Source organism: Lissotriton helveticus, chromosome 8 (assembly GCF_964261635.1).
Source record: "Lissotriton helveticus chromosome 8, aLisHel1.1, whole genome shotgun sequence".
NCBI classification, from domain to species: domain Eukaryota; kingdom Metazoa; phylum Chordata; class Amphibia; order Caudata; family Salamandridae; genus Lissotriton; species Lissotriton helveticus.
The window spans coordinates 512,868,878-512,894,769 of NC_136069.1; positions in this window are offsets into that span (position 1 = coordinate 512,868,878).

Consider the following 25,892-nt stretch of genomic DNA (forward strand, 5'->3'; position numbering starts at 1 on the left):
ATGAGACTTCTGGGAAGTGTAGTGCGGAAAGCACACAATCAAGTCCTGTATGGACTCCACGAGTGGGCCCGTCCTCGATCCCATGTACGGCTGCTACTTCACTGCCGTGACCCCCACGTTAACGGGGTGGTGCATACTCTGCGGCTGGACTGCCGCATATAGATTCACGCTCCAAGGTTGTCCACCTTATGAGTAGCACGCGAGCAGCAGCTTTATTTATGTGTAGGTGAGGACGGGGATCCGCTCGTAGACGCCGCTCCGTAATGGATCTGCCCGACGCGTTTCGAAGCTCCATCTGCTTCTCTTCAGGGGCTTTAACGGAAGCGGTGTGCGCACCCCGTCCTCACCTATACATAAACCAAGCTACTGTTCGCGTGCTACTCAAAGGTGGACACCTTCGAGCATTGATTTATACGCGGCCGTCCAGCCGCGGAGTATGCACCACCCCGGCACCCTGGGGGTCACTAAAGTGAAGCAGCAGTCGTACTTGGAATCGAGGACGGGCCCACTTGTGGAGTCCATACAGGACTTGATTGTGTGCTTCCCGGACCACACTTCCCAGAATGCACAGTCTCATTTGAGCCTCCCATCGGTGGGTGTGTTATATATAAAATGGGGAAGTGCGTCGGCGGTTGCGCACACCGCTTCCGTTAAAGCCCCTGAAGAGAAGCAAATGGAGCTTCGAAACGCGTCGGGCAGATCCCTTACGGAGCGGCGTCTACGAGTGGATCCCCGTCCTCACCTATACATAAACCAAGCTACTGTTCGCGTGCTACTCAAAGGTGGACACCTTCGAGCATTGATATATATATATATATATATACATATATATATATTACCTACTGGCGGTCGCCAGTAGGTAGTTATAGTTAGGATTGGCTACCATGGGAAATCCGCAACATTCTATTGAGAATAACTCTGGCGTCGGTTGAGGAATTTGTGTGTAATTTTCCAAAATTCTGGCCAGCTCTGCTGCGCTCCTTCCCTGAAAGTTTCAGGGGGATTCGTGAAGTGGGGGCTGAGAAAAAAGGGGGGGTCCCAAAACGTGTTTTCCCCAAGTCTACAGCCCGAACCGCTGAACGGAATTACGCAAAACTTGGCAAAATTGTAGGGACTGGTATGCAGATGTGCCTTTGCTATGTTTTGTGAAAATTGCTCCAGTGGTTTTTTTGAAAATTAACTTCAAAAACACATATATATCTATAGGCGGGCTCCGAGCGCTCACCGGTACTCGTACCGGGGAGCGCACCCGGCGCGCTATGGGAGTGCGCGAGTGGAAAGCTAATTGGCTGTCGGGTGTCTGTCAACATTCTAAACAGTCCGGAGAGTCCGCCATCTTGTGTCTCGGTAGAATCGAGACACAGGAGGTGAAAAAGAAAAGGAGAAATAATTAAAAGGGGGCAGAGTAGACACCCCTTGGCCCCCTAGGTTTTCTGAGGGGGGCCTAGAAGGACCTTGAAGGGAAAAAAACTGTTTTTTTTGGGGGGTTTTTGCGGGGTAAGCGCTGGGTGCGCTCCCAGGTGCGCGCTCCGGTACGGGCACCCTGAGCACACCACGGGGAAAAACAATGTAAAAAAATAGAGTAAAAAAATAATGTAGAGTGTTTAGAGGTAAGTTAGCTCTGAAAAGAGCTGTTGTGTTAAGTAGGTGTTTTTGTACCTACAAGTAGGTACCAATGCAGAGTCTTATATTCAAGAGGAAAACTTTATTCCCCTCATCTGTAAATTGCACACCATCTCTCCTATAGATGTCTTGCATGTTGTAACGCAAGTTGTTGTGGTAAATGGAACCCATACCATAGTCTCTGAGGTAAGCAGAAACAGATGTATTTACATGTTTCCTTGCTTTCTCAATCTGTGGACAAAATTGGTTGGACCAGTTCCATTTTTGCCTTTGGCATATATTAGAAAATACCAAGGCAGTTTTGGGAAAAAGTGACATCAATTGCCCAAAGATGTCCTTTAAAAGCATTTCCAGACCTACCCCAGTCAAAGTTCCTAAGTCATTTCCACCACAGTGCACAATTATAAGGTCAGGGTGTGGTAAATGCAGAAAGGATTTTACAAATGGTATCAATTGGTGACTCCTCAATCCTCTTTGTCCAATCCATACAATGTCCACATTTAGTAAATCAAGATTGTAAATTCCTCTGTTAGCTGCGTATTTTTGACTCCAGTGGACATAGCTATGACCCACAAACCAGACTTTTGTCATTTTGAAGGTAGATGTGCTACTAGTCAGATGAGTTGTGGAAATGAAATGGCAGTTTGATTATGAAAAAAAGAGTTTGAGAATCAGTGCAGATGAATAACCAGAAATGATTGGAGCTTTGTTAAAAATCTCCACTGAAAATTAGGGTGCATGCTTTTTTTTTTGTAAGAAGTCATTTCAATGGTTGAGAAAAAGTAATTTGAAAAAACATTGCAATTTATTAGCTAGTAGATTGAGAGGTCAAACAGCCTTGATGGATTTTTTTGCAACATAGTATGATGAACTTGTGAACTGTGTCCTGGTTTAAGAGGGAGTTACCATGGTTACTTGGTGAATGAGCATTTGGGGGATGGGTGAATGTTATGTGAGTTTCGAAGTCTTGAAATGTACAACCAATTAAAATGTGCAGTTTGGTTTTGAATTTGTGAGGGAACAATTTTTATTGGCTATGTACAAGAATATGGGTCTGAAATGAGAAAGAATCTGTGCCATTATTGAAAGGCTCCAGTGAAGGAAGCATTGTTCAGATATTCTGCTTAAGAATATCTGTTGACTGTGACTGACACTGTTTGACATCTTCCAAAGCCTTTTTAAAGGTGAGTAATGATTATTTTAAAAAAGATAGAGAGCTTAAAGATTTTTGACAAGTATCACAGTGAGTGTCTGTGTGAATTAAGGAATTATATTTTTACCTTTTTCCATAATGTTTGCTGTGTGTTTATAAGGTAGACTTCTTTATAAATAGTTTTGTATGCTTGGATTCAATGCTGGTTTAGAAATTGTGTAATGGTTTCATTGGACTTGTGAATATGCTCCTTTTTTTGAAGCACCTTGTGAAACCTTTAGCATGGGTGGAAGCAGTGAAAGTATGGAGAGGGACAGGAATAGCAGATAGAAAACCATATGAAATGGTGTGGGAGATGCATAAAGTATTCCAGTGATGGTATCAATTGAGATGGAATATAAGATAAAGAGGGGCATATTTACAAGACTCTTGTGCAATTTTTGACATGGGTGCAAGCAGAAAATGCATGCAGAATAATAAAATTGGCACCCAGACAAGAATATGAAATGCTGTGAGAGATGTTTAAAGCTTTTTTTAATGGCATAAATTGAGATAGAATATACAAAAAAAGAGAGGCATATTTACAAGCTGCGTGCACAATCTTTGACATAGCTGTGTGTTTATAAAGTAGACTCTCACAATGATAACATCTCTCACGGCATTTAATATTCTTGTCTGGGTGCATATTTACAAGCTGCGTGCACAATCTATGACACAGCTGTGTATTTATAAGTTAGACTCTCACAATGTTAACATCTCTCACATTACATAAGGTAAGGTCAAGGGTTGGCCCCATGTGAAAGGATGCATTGCTGGATATTATTTTTTTACTACAATTTTTTACACAGTTTTTCCCTGTGGTGCACTTCAGGGCCTCATTTATGAGGCCATGCGTCACTTTTATGCCACCGGTGCGTCACTTTTAGTGACGCAGCAGTGGTGTAAAAATTGCACCTTGTTGAGTCATATTTACAAAGTGACGCATCTAGGTAGATGCGTCACTTTGTAAACCCCTGTGCCACATTATACCTGCGCCAGGTATAATGTATGCAAAGGAGGCATATTGACACAAAGAAGGGTCTGACAAGTGAGGCAGTGAAATCTATGAGATTTCACTGTGTCACTTTTAGGACGCCGTTGTGTCAAAATCTTGCGCCTGCCTCACAGCAGGCGTAAGACTGATGCACGCCCTTTCACATGGGGCTTTCCCCATGTGAAAGGATGCATTGCTGGAAATAATTTTTTTACTATAATTTGTTACACTGTTTTGCCTTGTGGTGCGCTTGAGGGCCTCATTTATGAGGCCATGCGTCACTTTTACACCGCTGGTGCGTCACTTGTTGTGACGCACCAGTGGTGTAAAAATTGCACCATGTTGAGTCAAATTTACAAAGTGACGCATGTACGTAGATGCGTCACTTTGTAAACCCCTGTGCCACATTATACCTGCACCAGGTATAATGTATGCAAAGGGGGCGTATTGACGCAAGGAAGGGTCGTAGAAGTGACGCAGTGAAATCTATGAGATTTCACTGCGTCACTTTTAGGACACCGTTGCGTCAAAATCTTGCGCTGGCCACACAGCAGGCGTAAGACTGACGCAGGCCCTTTTACATGGGGCTTGCCCCATGTGAAAGGATGCACTGCTGGAAATAATTTTTTTACTACAATTTCTTACACTGTTTTTCCCTGTTGTGCGCTTTAGGGCCTCATTTATGAGGCCATGCGTCACTTTTATGCCGCCGGTGCGTCACTTTTTGTGACGCACTAGTGGTGTAAAAATTGCACCTTGTTGAGTCATATTTACAAAGTGACACATCTAGGTAGATGCGTCACTTTGTAAACCCCTGTGCCACATTATACCTGTGCCACTTATATTGTATGCAAAGGGGGCGTATTGACACAAGGAAAGGTCGTACAAGTGATGCAGTGAAATCTATGAGTTTTCACTGCATCACTTTTAGGACGCCGTTGTGTCAAAATCTTGCGCCTGCCTCACAGCAGGCGTAAGACTGACGCAGGCCCTTTAACATGGGGCTTGCCCCATGTGAAAGGATGCATTGCTGGAAATTATTTTTTTAAATGGCATAAATTGAGATAGAATATACAAAAAAAGAGAGGCATATTTACAAGCTATGTGTGCAATCTTTGACATAGCTGTGTGTTTATAAGGTAGACTTCTTTATAAATTGTGTTTTATGCTTGGATTCAATGCTGGTTTAGAAATTGTGTAATGGTTTCATTGGACTTGTAAATATGCTCCTTTTTTTGAAGCGCCTTGTGCAACATTTAGCATGGGTGGAAGCAGTGAATGTATGGAGAGGGATAGGAATAGCAGATAGAAAACCATATGAAATGGTGTGGGAGGTGCATAAAGTATTTCAGTAATGGTATCAATTGAGATGGAATATAAGATAAAGAGGGGCATATTTACAAGATTCTTGCGCAATTTTTGACATGGGTGCAAGCAGAAAATGCATGCAGAATAATAAAATTGGCACCCAGACAAGAATATGAAATGCTGTGTGAAAAATAAATTGTTTTGTTTAGTAATGAATAGAATTCGTACACTTGATAAGATAAACAATGTGTTCAAATCAAAATGTAAGTGGAGGAGAGTAATTAATCAAACTAATTTCTGTGATGTTTTTTCTGGAGAATGGAAGCATAGTTCAAGTTCTGAGCCATTTTTTACTGAAGAAAGTTACTTTCAAGATAATGATTTGGTGCATGCAGTTGACACCAGTGGTCGAGCATATGAGGTGAAGGACGGTTGTCCGGTTGAAAAAGAAGAGATTGTGTCTAGAAATTGTGTCTACGGAAGAGGTGTTACCAAATGAAGTTTTAGGGAGATGTCCTAAGGCTCCAGTGTATACATGGAATTGTAGTAGTATTTGTAGTGTCCGACAGGAATCAATTGATTTGTTTCGCAATTTCTTACGGACATATACTAAGAAAAGTGTGAAACAAAAAATGAAAATTTTACAAGAGTTAGATCCTTGTAGACTGAGAGAAAAAACAGGTTTTCAAGGGCATTCATTGGCTTGTCTTTCAAGAAAAGTATGTCAGAGTGTTTTTTACCATTTTAGGATGTTAGCAGTGCATCATAATAAAGTGAGAAAATTAGTGAGAAGGTTGTACTATGCAAAAAGTCCAGCACTTAAACTAAAACAGTTAAACAGTGCTCTTTTGCATGGAATTGAATTAGATGTCAAAAACATTTGTAATGAAATTGAGTTTTGTTACTTTGGTGAAAAAGAGGTTAGTGCAGAAATTGATATAGTATTAGAAGGTAATGTAGAAGAGAATGAAGAGATTTTAAGTACAGAACATTTTGAAAATGAAATTATAAAGTTTAAAGTCAATTCAAGTGAAAGGCCTAATTTTTCTTGTGTTTGTTGTCGACGAACACATTATAAGCATCAGACTAGATTAGTTGATTTATATGTAAAAAGCGAAAAGATAAATAATAATGAGTGGAAGGATTTTGCAACTTATTTGTTGGTTGAAAATTGTTTTGATTTGGGCTCTGATCAACGTATTTGTACATATTGCTATAATAAATTAAATGAAAATAAAATGCCTGCTAGAGCTGTTCATAATAATATGGAGTTGGTAGACATTCATTCTGAATTGATGGATTTAAATACCTATGAGTCTATTGTGATTCAATGTGTGCATCCTTTTCAGGATATTGTTCGCTTGGAGCCTAAGACAGGGAAATTGCCTCCTTCATATTTACAGAGAGGATTAAAGGGAAGAGTTGTTTATTTGCCTCTAGAATTTAAGAAAAATATTGATACAATTGGTGTTGAAAAAGTAGAAGAGGAACCTCTGGTTATTCTAGTTAATGGTGTTCCGACAAAAAGTAAGAACATCTGGCAAGAATTAGTGGATGTTAGGAAACTCAAGAAGGCAACGTTGTATATGGTAAAAAATAATCAGTACTATAGAAATGTGTATGTGGGAGAAGAAGAAACAACTGTAGAAGAGGACACTGATGTCTCTGCTGGGCAAATAGAAAAAGTTGATGTCTCTAGAAGTGAAGAAATTTATGAACATTATAGTGTTCATCCATTGCATTCCAAAGAAGTAATGGGGAATGCTATTGACTTGTTTCAGATGAAAAAAGCCGAAGGAAGTCCCATTAGTGTATGGGAAGAAAGTTTGGAAGCTCGTTGTTTTCCACAGTTATTTCCAACAGGTGAAGGTGGACGATATGACGACCAACCTGTTCAAATTCCTGCATCTGAATACCAGACTTCAAGATTATATGCAGAAGATCCAAGGTTTCGTCAATGCATTCCATATTTGTTCCATCTACTGTTTGAGAGTGACTTGTCTGGACTTTCTTATGCAGTAAACAATATACTGAAAAGTGGACCACATCTACAAAATGTTTTGGCAAGGGACTTTATGGATAAAGTCAAACTGCAAGACAGTATTTTGGAATCTCAGTTAATTAATCTCATGGCATGTCAGCGTGGTACTAACGAGTATTGGTACCGTCGTCATGGGGAATTACAATGTATGCTAAAAACTTAGGAACTCCTACATGGTTCCTCACTCTTAACGGTTCTGAGTATGCTTGGGAAGACTTACTTGAATTTCTACGATAGCCAAATAAAAATATTGAAAATATTGAATACAAGACACCTGGAGAACTGTGCTCTTTGGATCCAGTTAATGTATGCAGGTATTTCAATCATAGGTTTGAAGCTATGATGTCTTTTATTACAAACAAAAAAAATCCTCCGCTTGGAGAGGTGTTGGATTTCTTTTGGAGAAAGGAGTATCAAGCAAGAGGTGCTCCTCATATACATATGCTGCTATGGATTAAAGATGCACCTAAATTTGGAACAGATTCAGATGAGAAAGTGATGAGTTTCATTGAGCAGTATTCTACATGTGCTGTTCCAAAAAGTACAGAAGAAAACAATCTAGGACACCAAGTTTTACGCTTTCAAACCCATCGTTGTGGGACATACTGTCGTCGAAAATAAAAATCCAAGGACAAATTCTACACAAAATGTCGTTTTGCATTTCCACGTCCAATAACATTGAAAGGAAGAGTCAACAATTTTATGTCTTCTCTGCGAGATACTGTGAAAAGTAAATCGCCCAAAAATACATACAATCTAAGAAGAAATGAGGAATCCAAATACATAAATGACTACAACCCAGTCATTTTGTCCATGTGGAATGCTAACATGGATATTCAATATGTGGCTGACAAATCTATTGCTGTGGCTCGATATGTGACGTCTTACATCACAAAATCAGAAAAGACGGAAGTGAAGGAAATGTGGGAGGAAATTTCACATGAAAAGAGTCTAAGCAAGAAATTATACAGTTACAGTCTGAAGATGTGGTCACATCGAGAAATTGGAGCATATGAATGTTCTGATCGGTTGTCATCAGCAAGTCTATATGCCAAATCTAGAACCATCATTTGGGTGAGTCTAGGTCTTGCTGCAACACGAAACCGAGTTTTGAAATCTGTACAAGAAATTGAGTATTTGGCGGAGAAAGAACCAGACAGTACAGATATTTTGAAGACAAACATGTTGGATACATACTATCCAAATAGAAGTACTCACCTTGAGAACGCCTGTCTCTATGAAGTTCTGCAAACCTACATTTTTAAAAAGAATGTCACAGAAGACATCAATAAAGGTGTATATGCAGTAATAGGATGTGAAGGCTGTATAGTAAAACAAAGAAAAGGCCATTTGATTAATCATCGAAAATTGAGTTGTGATTCTCCAGACAAAAGGGAATTTTATTACTTAGCTCTTTTACAACTCTTTAAACCTTGGCGTAGAGAAGAGGAACAACTTGGAGATTTTCTTACTTATGAAGATTCGTTCAATGCAACCAAGGATACGATAGAATGTCCTGTTTTTTCAAATTATCTGCAAATGTTGAACGAGGAAATACAGCAAGAAGCTACAATTGCAGCAGAGATTGCTAGAGACAGTTCTCAAGACAGTCAGAGTTCTGCTTCATTGAGTCAGGATCAACTAGCAGGACCAATTATACAAAATGAAGCTGCTACTGCCATGGATGAAGTTGAAAGAGCCATGGAACAAGCTCAGGAGGATGGAGTTGACTTAGAAGATTTGGAAAAAGAACTATACGTTGAGCAGAGACAAATATATGACCAAGTCACAGAACAAATTGAGCATGGTTTATCTCATGAGAAAAAAGAGTGCTCATGTACATCATTTGTACCTATCCGACTGTATGTGAGTGGAGAAGCAGGAACTGGGAAAAGTTTCCTGATTAAAGCGATTGCAACATATTTGCAGAAAACAACGGAGTCATCGCTCTCTTGTGTTGTTACTGCTCCAACTGGGTTGGCAGCACACAACATTAAAGGGATTACTTTACATCGCTTGTTGATGCTGCCAGTGGAGCATGATAACAAATTATAATACCACAAGCTATCTGGAGAAGCTTGTTGTGAAGTTTCAAGAGTCCTAAAGAAAATGAAACTTCTTATCATCGATGAAGTAAGCATGGTATCAAATGTAATGCTTGCTTTTGTGCATTTAAGAATGCAAGAAATTCTTAAAACAGACTATGATGTATTATTTGGAAGCAAACACATCATTGTTTTTGGAGATCTACTGCAACTAACTCCAGTGAAAGGACAGCCAGTGTTTAAAATGCTTACGCATGAAGATACCAGGAAGTTCTTAGGAAGCATTGGAAATGTTAACATATGGTTACATTTCAAATATGCAGAACTACTTCAAAATATGCGACAGGCAAAGGATGAAGATTATAAAAATATTCTACAAGATATAAGAATTGGAAAACTAACTGAGCATGGCAAAGAAGCTTTACATGGACGATTAATTTCAAATTTGTTCCAAAGGAAAATATTCTCCCAGAGCATATTTTTAAGAAAATTCCTGAAAACAAATCTGTCATATGCTTGATGCCAACTCTGCAAGAATGTTCAATCTTCAACACCAAAATGTTAAAGTTGGAAAATCAAGAGATTGTGAAACTGGAAGCTTTTGATAAAATAGAACATGAAGGAGCAACTATTATTTTGTCAGAAAAGTTGAAAACAAAATTGGATTCTTTAGAGAAGACAATATCCAAAACTGCTGGTATGGAAAAGACTCTGTATGCATCTTTAAATTGTCGTATATTTTTACGACGTAATTTACATGTGGAAAGAGGTTTAGTAAATGGAGCAATGGGTCATGTTGTGGATTTTGTGAATTACCAAAATAGAGATGGAATTGAAATTATAAAAATTTTATTTGATGGTATTGAAGAAGTACAACAAATCGTTGTTCTGCTCGTTTTTTGCTAGTGAAAGATTTATATGTCCGCAGAAAACAGTTTCCTGTTTCTTTGGCATATGCAGTAACTATTCATAAATCTCAAGGTTTAAGTGTAGATACTGCTTTGGTGAATATTGGTAATTCTGTGTTCAAGGAGGGCATGGCATATGTTGCTTGATCTCGAGTCTGAACTTTATCTGGATTGTACTTGATTGATTTTGATGAGACAAAGATTAATCCAGATCTAAATTGTGTAAAAGAATATAATAGGTTAAGAAGAGAGTATGCTCCAAATTTACCTCAATATCCTCTGTTTGAAAAATGTGTGGTAGGCCGAAAAAGAAGAAATGAGAAAAATTGTAGTGAAGTTGTAGCAAAAAGAAAAAAAGTAGATGAAACAGTAATTGTAAGCAGACACGAAATGGATTTAGTTAAAGATGTTGTTGGATTTCAGTTTGAAAATAGTTCTGGTGTCAACTGCTATGCTAATGTAGTGGTTAATGTTTTTTTTTTTTTTCTCCAAACTGTAAAAAAACAGATTGCTGAAAATCGAGATCAAACACTTTGTTGTTTAATAAATTCTGTATTAGAGAAATGTAGCAGTGATAGAACAAAAATACACAATGTTTCTGAAATTCGAAAGGTTTTAGACATATGTTCTGGTCTAAATCAATTTACACAGAATATTCAGCAAGATTGTCAGGAATTTTTAATGTATATGCTTGTTGTTTTGCAAGTCGAAGGTGTAGATGTAGAAAATCTTTTTGGCCTTTCTTATAAATGGCAACATGACTGTGACAATTGCTCCTTTTTAAGTAGTACTACAGTAGACACTGAAAGATTTATATATTTGACTTTACCAGACTGCAAATGAGTGTCTTTTAATAATGTAGTTAGAGCAGCAAATCAAAACATGGTCTGTAGTCAATGCAAATCTGCAATGCTATCAACTTTATTTTTAAGAAGATATGGACAGTATGTTATTTTAATGTTCCAACGATGTAGACCTGATGGAACTAAATTGACAACATTAATTAAAAAATTTGTGGCTTCTCAATTATCAATTTCAGGAAGAACCTTTACAACTGCAGCAATTATTTACCATGATGGTCATCAACAACATCAGGACATTACACATGTTATTTAAAATGTCAAAAAGGGTGGAAGCTCAGTAATGATACTCAATTGACTTTCAAACAACGTTTGCCTTCTGACTTACTAAATTCTTACCTAGTGTTCTTACAACCGAAGTTTTAGGGAAGGTAATTGGCCTATGAAGATTGCAGCAGTTAATATAACTTAGTTTGCTCTTCAAAATTACTTTCTGAATGAGAGTGATGAAGATAATAAAATACATGTAGTTCTCATAGAGATAGTATATTTTTATCATATAGTGTATGATGTGAGTATTATACAAATTATTTATAAAAAGTAAGGTAGAGGTGGAAGTAAAACTCTTGTTTCATAATGTAAAAGGTGTTGGAGCTTTTCTTTCAGAAAGTAGGGTAAATGAGACATTAGGAAAACAGTGGACTAATATACATAGAAAAGGACTTTCCATATACTATTTGGCCTCGTGGAAAAGTGGATGGATCAAAAGTGAGTTTAGATATGGTTTTTAAAATTTTACATTATTTAAGAAATTATTCAATGGGTTTTTTAAACACAATCATTTTGATTCTGTTTTTTTTTTGCCCGCTGTTATATGATGAGTACTATTGAAGTCACTGTTTTAAGTGACATTCAATATATTCTGAGAACAGCAAAAATAAACCATTTTACATGATGTTGAAATAATTTAGTAATATCAATTATTATTAAATATATATTATTGTCCCATTTTCTTATGCTCACTCACCTATTTCCACCCTCTATCACTCCTCTTAACTCACCCTCACTGACCCCTTTTCACTCTCCCTCACCTCTCTGCCCATATTCCACTTTCCTCACTTATTCTCATTTCCCACTCCTTCACTGCCTTTTTCCTCTCTCCCATTCACTGCTTTCGAACTGTCAGTCACTCTACTTCACTCCCCTTCCCCTTGTTTTCTTTCTTTGTTTCCTCAATAATTCCCTTTCTCTCACTCACCTTATTACACTTCCCTCACTCCTTCTCTCACTTCCTCTGTCCTCTCACATCCTCACTCCCTTTCTCTCACTCCCTGTCTCTTAGCTTCAGTCTTTCGATCCTGTTATTCTCTCACTCCTCTTCCGTCATCCTTACTCCCTAAAACTCACCCACACTCCCTTACTTCTCTTTCTTTGATCTCTTACTCAGTTTCTTTCTGCCAGTGTTTCCTTCACTGCCTCTATGTTCTCACTCTTTCACTTCTTTTGTCTCAAGCTCATTTGCTTGTATTGTAAAATATATATTATAAATATTCAAAAAAATGTTTGTCTTTCACAGATATAAAATTTAATGGAAATATGATATTAAATTTACATTACTTATAAGGTAAGTTTGATGTACAATATTTATTTTCTATATACTGTTTTCCATAACCTCACTACACTTCTTTGATACTCCCACACCTCTGTTCCCTTATTGCGCTTGCCTCACTTATTCTGAATCCCCACATTTACTCTCTTTTTTCACACTCTTCTCTTACACTCACCTTCTTTCATGCCTTCTCTTTTACTTTCTTTCCTCTCTCTTCTCTTACTTCTTTGTTTTATTTTTTTCCCTTCCTTTACTCTCCTTACTCCACTTCATTAACTCCTTCTCTTACTCCCTCTGTCCTTTTACTTCTACACTCCCCTTCCCTCAATCTCTTTCTGTTAGCCCCATTCTCTCCATCCCCTTAGTCTCTCAATTCTCTTCTGTCATGCTCACTGCCTATAACTCAGCCATACTCCCACAATCACCTTCTTTCAGACCTTCTTCTTTAGTTTGGTTCCTCTATCTTTCCTTGCTTACCTCCTTCACTCTTTTCTCTTCCCTTACTTTCCTATTCCACTGTACTAACTCCTTCTCTTACTCGTTCTGTCCTCTTACTTGTACACTCCTCTTCCCTCATTCTCTCTCTGTTAGCATCATTCTCTCTGTCCTCTTAGTCTCTCACTCCTTTTCTATCATGCTCACTCCGCATAACTCAGCCATACTCCTACACTCACCTTCTTTCAGACCTTTTTCTTTACTTTCCTTCCTCTCTTTTCCCATCCTTCACTCCTTCACTCTTTTCCCTTCCCTTACTCCCCTTACTGCACTTCAGTAACTGCTTCTGTCAATCCCTCTGTCCTCTAACTTACTCATTCCTCTTTTCTTATTCTCTCTGTGTTACCCCCATTCTCTCCATCCACTTAGTCTCTCACTCCTCTTCTATCACGCTCACTCCCTATTAGTCAGCCATACTGTCACACTCATCTTCTTTCAGAACTTCTCCTTTACTTTCCTTCCTCTGTCTTCCCATCGTTCGCTCTTTCACTATTTTCCCTTCCTTTACTCTCCTTACTCCACTTCACTAATTCCTTGTCTTACTCCCTCTGTCTTATTACTTCTACACTCTCCTTACCTCATTCTCTCTCTGTTAGCCTCATTCACTCCGTCTCTTTAGTCTCTCACTCCTCTTCTGTCACGCTCACTCCCTATAACTCAGCCATACTCCCACATTCACCTTTTTTGAAACCTTCTCCTTTACTTCCCTTCCTCTCTCTTCCCATCCTTTGCTGCTTCATTCTTTTGCCTTCCCTTACTCTTCTTATTCCACTTCACTAACTCCTTCTCTCAAACCCTCTGTCCTCTAATTTACTCACTCCCCTTTTCTCACTCTTTCTCTGTTACCCACAAATAATTTCCAGCGATGCATCCTTTCACATGGGGCAAGTCCCATGTGAAAGGTCCTGCGTCAGTCTTACGCCTGCTGTGAGGCAGACGCAAGATTTTGACGCAACGGCGTCCTAAAAGTGACGCAGTGAAATCTCATAGATTTCACTGCGTCACTTCTATGACCTTTCCTTGCGTCAATACGCCCCCTTTGCATACATTATACGTGGCGCAGGTATAATGTGGAACAGGGGTTTACAAAGTGACGCATCTACCTAGATGTGTCACTTTGTAAATATGACTCAACAAGGTGCAATTTTTACACCACTAGTGCACACAAAAAGTGATGCACCGGTGGCATAAAAGTGACGCATGGCCTCATAAATGAGGCCGTGAAGCGCACAACAGGGAAAAACAGTGTAAAAAATTGTAGTAAAAAAAATAATTTCCAGCAGTGCATCCTTTCACATGGGGCAAGCCCCATGTAAAAGGGCCCGCGTCAGTCTTACGCCTGCTGTGTGGCTGGCGCAAGATTTTGACGCAACGGTGTCCTAAAAGTGACGCAGTGAAATATCATAGATTTCACTGCGTCACTTCTACGACCCTTCCTTGCGTCAATACGCCCTCTTTGTATACATTATACATGGTACAGTTATAATGTGGCACAGGGGTTTACAAAGTGACGCATCTACCTACATGCGTCACTTTGTAAATATGACTCAACAAGGTGCAATTTTTACACCACTGGTGGGTCACAACAAGTGACGCACCAGCAGCGTAAAAGGGACGCATGGCCTCATAAATGAGGCCCTCAAGCGCACCACAGGGCAAAACTGTGTAAAAAATGATAGTAAAAAAATAATTTCCAGCAATGCATCCTTTCACATGGGGAAAGCCCCATGTGAAAGGGCCTGCGTCAGTCTTACGCCTGCTGTGAGGCAGGCGCAAGATTTTGACACAACGGCGTCCTAAAAGTGACGCACTGAAATCTCATAGATTTCACTGCGTCACTTGTACGACCCTTCTTTGCGTCAATATGCCTCTTTTGCATACATTATACCTGGCGCAGGTATAATGTGGCACTGAGGTTTACAAAGTGACGCATCTACCTAGATGCGTCACTTTGTAAATATGACTCAACAAGGTGCAATTTTTACACCACTGCTGCGTCACAAAAAGTGACACACCGGCGGCGTAAAAGTGAAGCGCACCACAGGGAAAAACAGTGTAAAAAATAATATCCAGCAATGCATCCTTTCACATGGGGCAAGCCCATGACTTTACCTTAGGTAATGTGAGAGATGTTAACATTGTGAGAGTCTACCTTATAAACACACAGCTATGTCAAAGATTGTGCACGCAGCTTGTAAATATGCCTCTCTTTTTTTTATATTCTATCTCAATTTATGCCATTTAAAAAAAGCTTTAAACATCTCTCACAGCATTTCATATTTTTTAAGAATACAGCTCTTTGATGAGAATTGGAGGTAGTTCTTCTTTTTTCTTTTTTTTCAACAAAAACAAAAATAGGGAATGGGAAACTGCTCAACAGGAGCAAAACAAAAAAAAAATATCCAAATTAGGGCTGGGGACGACAGCGGTGGTTCTCTAATGTTCGAACAATGATCATAATACTTTGTTCCCCGTAACAAATTAGGGCATCACAATGTTTGCATTTGATGGAGGCCTCATTAAAAACAGGCTGAATATTTGGGATCAGCTGCTCTGGTCGCCCCCTCACCGATGCAGTTGCTCCTCCAGTTGAAGTAGAGGCACCATCTCTTGGAACCTCTCGTGCCAGAGCCCTGACACTCTCCCGTGCATAGTTCTGGGGGTGCCTCCTCTGGACGTGCCGAATCATAGTAGAATTACCAAAACTGTACTTCCTTTTGGGGTCTCTTTTGGAAAGTACAGTATGGCAGATCTTGCACTCCACCTTTGGAGCATTATATTTCACTGTCTTCTGAAAGTACACAAAATGGCGGCGATAGTGTACATTAGAGAGAGACAGTGAGAGAAAAAAGGCATGAGATGAAGAAGAGATGTGAAATGCACATTGGAGAAAATAGAGTGGGAGTAGGGAAGTAACTGTAAGTAAACTTACTATGTAACACAGAAATGTTGCACTCTATACTATAAGTCTCACTTTATACCACAATCATTTTGCTACTATCTCATAAATTACAAATAGAATAATAAAAAATGTCTCAAACAATTTATAATTTCTAAATATAAATTTATTCTTCAGAATTTTCATAATTTAGAAGAACTTCTAACATTAACTGATGAGGAATATCCTCATCAGAAGTCTCCATACATGAGTCCTGGAACTCAATATAGTCCAAACATTCGATTAATTCAGCATCCAAGTCTCATCATTAAAATCCCCCATTCCTTCTCCTCTCAAAAAAAGGTCTTCTTCATGGATAGTGTTATCAACAGGATCATTCAAGACCTCAATAAAACTCGCCTCAACAAAAGTCGCAGAAATTTCAAAATTAATATCAACGGTATCCTCATTCAGATACATATTCTTTTCAAATTTCAAGCTGTAAATTGCAGGAAAAAAAATCACTTTAATTTATTGTTTTTGGTAATAGATAATATAAAATTAGCTTGATCAAGTATTAAATTCCCCTTACAAATTAACTACTCACCTTTTAGAAAGCAGTAGAAGAGTTAGTACTGTGTAAATTTTACACCAGAAATAGAACACCAAAAATTCCTCACAAATGTACCTCAAAGAGTACTATCACAAAATGGCTGTGTTTACCTCTCATTTTTCATGTATGTTCATGTAGAAAACCAATGAAACTTCATCACACACAAATTCAAAACCAAAGACACATTTTATTTGGTCTAAATTTCAAAAGCTAATTGGCTCTTGGGTGTCTGTAAACATTCTAAATGGTCAGCATAGTCCTCCATCTTGTAACTCTGAAGAACAGAGACACAAGAGGTGAAAAATAAAAGTGGAAAACGTTGATAGGGGGCCGGGTAGAGACACCCTGCCCCCCTTATGTTTTATCAGGGGGCTTAGGGGGACTCCGAAGGGCAAAAAAAGTTTTAGTTTATTTTTTAAAAATTCGCGGAGTAAGCTCAGGGTGTGCGCACATGGGCGCTTACCGGTACGCGTACCCTGAGCGCACCACGGGGAAAAACTGTAAAAAATTAGAGTGAAAAAAATAATTTACAGCAATGCATCCTTTCACATGGGGCAAGCCCCAGGTGAAAGGGCCTGCGTCAGTCTTACACCTGCTGTGAGGCAGGCGCAAGATTTTGACGCAACGGCGTCCTAAAAGTGACACAGTGAAATGTCATAGATTTCACTGTGTCACTTCTATGACCCTTCCTTGCGTCAATACGTCCCCTTTGCATACATTACACCTGGCGCAGGTATAATGTGGCACAGGGGTTTACAAAGTGACGCATCTACCTAGATGCGTCACTTTGTAAATATGACTCAACAAGGTGCAATTTTTACACCACTGGTGCGTCACAACAAGAGACGCACCAGCGGAGTAAAAGTGACACATGGCCTCATAAATGAGGCCTTCAGTCTTCTACTCATGCGTCATATTTAATGTATGAAGTATTATGTCGCAAGGAGTTACAGATACGTCAGTATTTCTGACGTATCTGTAAGCGCAAAAGTGATGCATTGCTGGAGTGTGTCACAAAAGTGACGCAACTCCAGCAATGCATCCTTTCACATGGGGCCAGCCCCATGTGAAAGGGCCTGGGTCAGTCTTACGCCTGCTGTGAGGCAGACGCAAGATTTTGACGCAATGGTATCCTAAAAGTGACGCAGTGAAATCTCATAGATTTCACTGCGTCACTTCTACGACCCTTTCTTGCATCAATACGCCCCCTTTGCATACATTACACCTGGCGCAGGTATAATGTGGCGCAGGGGTTTACAAAGTGACGTATCTACCTAGATGCGTCACTTTGTAAATATGACTCAACAAGGTGCATTTTTTACAGCACTGGTGCGTCACAAAAAGTGACGCACCGATGGTGTACAAGTGAAGCATGGCCTCAATTTGAATTTGAATTTTAATAAATTTATAGAGCGCACTGTTACCGGGGCGGTTTCCTGGCGCTTAACTCAAGAGGCCTTCAGTCTTCTACTCATGTGTCATATTTAATGTATGGCGCATTATGTCGCAAGGAGTTACAGATACGTCAGTATTTCTGACGTATCTGTGAGCGCAAAAGTGATGGATTGCTGGAGTGTGTCACAAAAGTGACGCAACTCCAGCAATGCATCCTTTCACATGGGGCCAGCCCCATGTGAAAGGTGTGTTATAAACAACTGGGTAGTACCCATATAGCCAAAGGGACCTGGGTGAGTAGTCGTTGAGAACAAAAGGGTCCCAGACTGGAGACAAGAAATCAGTTTTTAAGCTATACAGATATTCAAATATTCAAAATAGCTCGAACAACAAATCTGGAAAATGTAGTGTTTTTATTATCACCACACATATCGCCATTTTATGGTTGTAAGACATGTATCAAAAAGAAAAACATTCCATATATTTCACAAGTCAATGTGCCCATATAAGAAAGAGGAAGGGGAGTGCAGGGTATAGTTAGAGATAGTTGTGATTCACTATTCATTCTTCGTGACATAAACAGCATACATTTAAATTCATGTATATGCTCCACTGTCGGGTGGTCCCCATCTGAGAGGGGCCACACATATTTATGCAATAGTCAAAAAACATTTCATAATCAAGCTCCTAACGGCTGTGCGTATCATGCTGATGGTAGGAGTTGATGAGGTAAGTGACGGTCTACGTTTAGACCCAGAGGTAGGTAGGATGATTGATCCTTACATCGCGGGTCTTCATCAGGATGTGCAGGGGAGGGGGAGGGGAAGGGCTAGAACTCCTAGGGTTAAGAAGAACTAATTTTAGTCAGAATGGTCTCAGAATGAGTCCCACACAGAATCCGTAGCGGAAGGAAACCACTCGGTATGTTTGAAAACACTACAGAATAAAAAAGGGTTAAAATACACTGAGGACTATACAGGGAATAGAGGCCGCGTTTACCTGCCACACTTTGTAAGTCGGGAGGTACCTGATGCGACACAATTATCACGTGAGCAATCTGAGGGGGCAAAGGAGAAATATGGGTGCGGGTCAGTTTGTTGCGCGGCGGAAGATCCTGCATCAACACAGTGGATAATCGTCACATAACATCAATTAAGGCAAAAGAGGCAAGGTGGTTACCTGTTACTTAGGTGAGCATGCCGGAGAATAATTCTTGCAGCTGGCCGAATCTGCAGAAATGGAAAATATTGTGGGGAGCCCAGTCAGCCCTCGTTGGAGCACATTAGGAACAGATAATATACTATGCGTAAACTGCTCGTGAATCTTACCCGTTAAAACAAGTTTCTTGGAATCAAAGGATGGCTCGTTGCTGCGACCGATCACCGCTCCCGTAACCAGGAAGTGAAAACGCGAGTCGGACGCGTTGCACACTAGTTGGCTGGATGGTAGAAAGTGAAGAGATACTACTCTCGGGTGGTTGTTAGGGAGCCTCCATTGTGTACATGGAAACGGAATCGTCATGACAAAGTGGGTGTGTTGTTTAACCAAGGCGGTAAATACCATCACCATATTCTGAATGCTGCTGAATCGGAAATGCACAAACTGTTATTAAAAGATCCCCATACTGCGTGAACCTACACAAACGGTGGTTTAGACGCATGACATTCGGCATTAAAAAGATTCCCATTGCAGGCATATTAGCTCGGGCGGTATCAACGAAAACTCCATTGTTTGCACAAACAAAAAACCCGATCGTCACATTTAAGTGGATATATTCTTCCTTGCCAAGGCGGAAAAATTATATTATATATTTTGTGAAGTCAAAATTGCAATATGTTTGTTGGAAATCCCATTATTGCGTGAACCTACGCACATGGTGGTTTAGACGCATGACATTGGGCAATATTAGATTGCATTACATACACATTTTTTGTGAATAATATTATAGCATGAAACTACCACTAAGTAGTGAAATGCAACATACTGCAGGGGGAAAAAGAAGATTACATACAATTACAGCAAACACGAGTCATAGAATGGCCAATTGGGCAAAACTGCTTTCAGATTCATTCAAGCCATAGCGCACAGTCAAAGAAAAGAATCCATTTCAGGTCCTTAACATTGAGAATGGGTGCTATACTGCCTCCTCTGGGACCCAATTCGACCCGTTCTAGTACAATCCATTTGAGACTTTCAGGTAAATGATCGTTCTTATTGCAATGGTCCACAAAGGGGGCTCCTTGGACCTTGCACCTGACCCGGCTACAGTGTTGTAAGAACCGCATTTTTGCTCTTTGCTGTGTTTGTCCAACATAAATAAGGTCACATGGACAGATTATACAATACACCACGTTGGTGGTGTTGCAGTTTGTTTGTGACTTCAAATATAATGTGGCTCTGGGGTTTAGAAAGTGACGCATCTACCTACATGCGTCACTTTGTAAATATGACTCAACAAGGTGCATTTTTTACAGCACTGGTGCGTCACAAAAAGTGACGCACCGGCGGCGTAAAAGTGACGCATGGCCTCATAAATGAGGCCTTCAGTCTTCTACTCTTACTTTTTCTTTCACTTTCTGTGTTTCTTCACTGCCTCACTCACCTTGTCTCACACTCAGTTGTCTTTATCCAGTCTGTATCTCCACTCTTTCCTAAACATCACTGCTCTTTTCTTACCCTTCCACCCCCGTTCCTTTACTACATTTTCTTCACTTATCCACATTCCCCATGTTCACTCTCCTTCTCCTCACTCTCCTTCCCCCCACTCACCTTCTTTCAGTCCCCCTACTTCACTTTCCTTCCCCTCTCGTTCCTTTCTTTGCTTTCTCACTCATTTTCCTCTCCTCTCTCACTGCACTCCACTTCAGTTACTCTTTTTCATTTTTTAAGAATACTGCTCTTTGATGAGAATTGGGGGTAGTTCTGAAAAGAACTTTTTTTTTTCTTCTTTTTTCCTTTTTTTTAACAAAAATAAAAACAGGGAATGGGAAACTGCTCAACAGGAGCAAAAAAAAAAAATTTAGGGCTGGGGACTGCAGCGGTGGTTCTCTAATGCTCGAACCATGAGCAGAACACTTTGTTCCCCATAACAAAGTAGCTGATCACATTGTCTGCATTTAATTACGGCTTCATTAAAACAGGCTGAATATTAGGGATCAGCTCTTCTGGTCGCCCCCTCACCGATGTAGTTGGTCCTCCGGTTGAAGTAAAGGCACCATCCCTGGGAGCTCTCGTGCCAGAGCCCTGACACTCTCCCGGGCATAGTTCTGGGGATGCCTTCTCTGCACGTGGCGAATCATGGTGGAATTACCAAAACTGTACTTCCTTGTGGGGTCTCCTCTGGAAAGTACAGTATGGCAGATCTTACATTCCACCTTTGGAGCATTTACTTTCTTACGTCCCTTAGGTATGTTAAAAAATGTCCAGATAAAATGCTCCATCATCAGTGATGTCATCAGTGATGTCACTGACCATGTCATGAATGATGTAATATGTGACATCATCAGCAGTGGATTGCGGGCGCGCGGGTTATAGTGAGTCCACTAACTATAACGTGGGAATTTCAATGGTTTTGTATGAGTAAAATGTTCAGCTAACTATAACTGGTGTGAAACCTATGGTTTTTTCAGTGAATATATATATATATTCACTGAAAAGGTTTCAGGGACATTATAGTTAGTTGGACATTCGACTCGTACAAAACTAGAGAAATTTGGCCGTTATAGTTAGTAGAGCTAACTATAACTTGCGCCTTCGCAATGCATTGCTGATGATGTCACATATTACAACACTCATGACATGGTCAGTGACATCAATGATTACATCACTCATGACATCTCAAATTATTTTACTGAGGACATCACTGATGACATCATCCAGTGAATATGTGTTTCTGTAAAGTTTAAATATGTTTTATATATGTTAATGCGAAGGTGTATTGAAGAATGAGTAGGTGTATAAGTGTGTGGGAGGATGATTTAATAGGTGTGTGACTGACTGTATAAGTGAGTGATTAATTGTGTCTTATTGAATGCATGGGTTAGTGACTAAACTGTGTGAATGTCTGTATCAGTCTGTCTGTTGTTGTGAAAGCTGCTGATTGGGTTTGTGAGTAGCTACATGAGTGTCTATTTGGGTTATTTATTGGTTGCATGAGTATCAGTATGGGTCTCTCAGGGTTTTTGTGGGTGGGTGGGGGTGTGTGACTTTCTGCATATATGTGTGAGTGGATGATTCACTGGGTGCATGTGTTCAAGAGTGCATGTGGAAATAGCTCTATGGGAAGATGTGTGTGTGTATATGTGTGTTGGTGAGTGAATGGATATCTCAGTGTGAAAGCCAGTATATGTGAGTGTTGGAGTATATAAATAATTATATTTGAGAGTAAGTGATTGTGAGAGTGGCTGCATAAATGAGTGTGTGCTTGTGTCAGTGATTATATAAGAGAGTGAGTATATGTTAGTATCTATATGAGTAAGTTAGGTAGTGAATGTATAACTGTATAGGTGAGTAAATTGTAGTGTTATTGATTATTTACATGACTGGCTAGGTGTGTGAATAACTCTATGGATGAGTGGCAGTGTGTGAGTGTCTGTATAGGTGTATGAGTGCATGTGATAGTGCTGTATTGATGAGTCACCGCATGTATGAGTAACTATATGGGCGAATGAACGGATGTGTGTGCATACCTAGCAATCAGTCAGTGGGTATGTAGTAACTGCTATTGATTTGTCTATGGTTTCAAAAATGGCAGGCTGTATTTTAAAGTGGGTGTATCAAAGCTTATATTAGGGTATGAGGAGGTGCATATAATTATCACATGGATGATGTCATCAGTGATGCCATTTGAGATATCATCAGTGATATCATCAGTGATGTCACTGACCATGTCATGAGTGATGTAATGTGTGACGTCATCAGCAGTGCATTGCTGGGGCACGAGTTATAGTTAGCTCTACTAACTATAACAGCCGAATTTCTCTGGTTTTGTATGAGTGAAATGTCCAGCTAACTATAACATCCCTGAAACCTATGTTTTTTTCAGTGAATTTCTTAGGTTTTTTAAGTGCTAATTTCCAACTATAACGTCCCTGAAACCTATGTTTTTTTCAGTGAATTTCTAATGTTTTGTAAATGCTAATTTTTAACAATAACATCCCATGTTTTATTTTGTGAATTTCAAAGGTTTTTTAAATCATAATTTCTAATTATAAGGTTCATTAAACTGATGTTTCTTTTAGTGAATTTAAATTATCATCCCATTCTCAACCTGGTGAAAACTGCCGATATCGCCAGTTTTCCAGTGATAGCTTCCACAAAACAATCGCCACGAATGAGAGCGACAACTAACGCTAATGATATGCGTAGTAGGCATTCCTGTGCAAAAATAACATGAAAACACCACTTCCCGATGTTGTCAACGACCAGCCAAATTTGCGATACAATCCAAAAACAGGCAAAAAGCTGCGTTAGCAGTAAGAATTTAACATCTTCCCTCTACTGGTGTAAAGCAGGATGACTACCTACAGTATGAAAGGGAGTCCAGCCCAGAGCCACATCTGAAGACCAACACATGGCATAGAGCTACTGATAATGCAGCTCGGACACCCAAGAAGACCACAACACCCACTGTCCCCACCCCAGGACCACCCCCCCATACCACCGAGGCACAACAAAACAGGACACCGGAACTTCCCACAACGGCATGGCCCCTCAGCCACACAATAGCTGAATGTTGGGAGAAGTGGGAACCAAGTATGTGTGAAGGACGCAAGTCACCCATCTATAACAATGCACACAGTGCCAAGTGTAGCGGGGATGTTCTGGACATACCTCACTATGAAGAGTACAGACCTCTCCACGTGTACATACACTACTGGCGCTTCCTTCAAAATCTACCCATTTGGCGTCGTACGGAGGAGGACACAACCTGTAGAGGGTGTGGGTTAGCAATAGAAACAATCATGCATGTGGTTTGCATTTGCCCCACCTTCAACTCTCAACGCAGGTGTATGCTCAGGTCAGAATGGAATAGGCTGGGAGTCCGGACCTGTAGGCATGCCATCATTGCCACCCTGTCTACGGACAACACTGTTTTAAACATAAAATTTGCTAAATTTATCCAGCAAGCGTATCGCAATTTTAATACAAAGAAAACTGGCTTGGCTTTGCCACCCACCATTTAGATCAAATAATGTACTGTAATAGAATTTCAAACGATTATGAGGGTCGTAACACAAATTGAAATTCTGTGGCATGTATGCTATGGTTTGATTTTATCATTTGAATATAATGGGAGCTGCACGAGAGACGCTAGGTCATGTTATACAAAACAGTTTACATTTTTATTTTTTTATGTCTTTTGTGCCCGTATGGGTTCTTTGTTTTTAACTATTTTATATACAAAATTGTACACAATGTGATTTGGGGAAAAACTTTTAAAGATATTGTTTTATATCTAAATAAAGATTATTACTTACATACTGGTGCTTGTAGTGTTGTGGAGAGTGGCAGTGGGGAAGATCTTGGTCGTGTAGCTGCGCCCCCCCCAGTAACCGCAGCCAGAAGCGGAGTGGGCTGGTCCAACGTATTCCACTCCAGCTTAGGAGTATAAAAAATATAGGTCGGGGCTCTGGGTGTGATTCAGTTCTGGGAGAGCCAACGTGTCTGCCAGAGCAGCGACCCTCACCCTGCCACGAGGCTGCCGCCATGACCATCGGCCTCCTCGACACAGGCCCCCTGCGAACCCAGCGGCACAGCACCACAGAGTTATGTCTATACAGACTACTGACTTCGATGTACACTGCAGACAGCAGGGCTCACATGTCAGATCGAGTCGCGATTGCAGATTACACAGTCCAGTAGGCAACAGACATTGCTACAAGTGCAGCCCACTCGGACCACCCATCATCGCAGGGTGAGCATACGCTGAGTGCTTCAGGTACCACTAACTCAGCACACCACAAGTTATCGCCACATAGCCTTAGTAAGGCAAAATTCATTAGACAAAAGACATTGCTACCAGTGCGCCCCGCCCGTACCACGCATCATCGCAGGCTCTGCACACACTGAAAGCTTCTGGTGCCACTAACTGTGCAGCTCAAGTGAACTCCACATGGCTGTTGGCCCTTGCTGACCGCTGTCTCCGGCCTACAATGCAGTCAGCAGGGCTGACTCCCATTTGACTTTAAAAGAGAGCATTTGATTGGTTCTTAAGGTTTCCCATTCTAACCGTTGAATGACCCCACCCGTTTTAGTCATTCTCTCTGCAGCTTCACAGGAGAGACACCTATTGTGTTTCTGCAGCTAGTCTGTAAATTTTTTTTTATTTTTTATAAAGCTTTTGAAATGGCTTCTTCCAATCCTCAGCAAGAACATACTTCTGATGAAGAAGACATAGAAAAAACACCTCCCAAAAAGAGACCAGAATCCATTCTGTGGAAATGTTTCACCATCCCAGATGGTGAAAAGATAGTCAACGCAAGGAAGTTCAGTTGTACATTCTGTCCACAGATTTTGTCTGGAGGTAGTGACAAAAAATACTCTTGTGGCACGTCAAGCATGTACAAGCACCTCCAGACATTTTGCATGGGAGCAGATTCGAAGCACACAACAAAATATGCAACAAGGTGACTAGGGAGCTGGTCCCAGCACTTCAGGAGCTTCAATTACATCATCTCGAGGGCCGGACATACGCTGTTGTCCCTTGCTGACCGCTACCTCTGGCCTACACAGCAGTCAGCAGGGCTAACACTTCAGATGGAGTCGCAATTGCAGATGATGCAGTCCAGTAGGCAACAGACATTGCTCCCAGTGCAGCCCATCTGGACGATGCATCATCGCTTGCTGCGCACATGCTGAAAGACTGAGTGATTCAGGTGCCACTATCTCTGTGCAGCTCAACTCAATGCCACGTGCCTGTGGGCCCTTGTTGACAGCTGCCTCTGACCTACACTGCGGTCAGAAGGCCTCACAATTCTAATTCAGTGTTG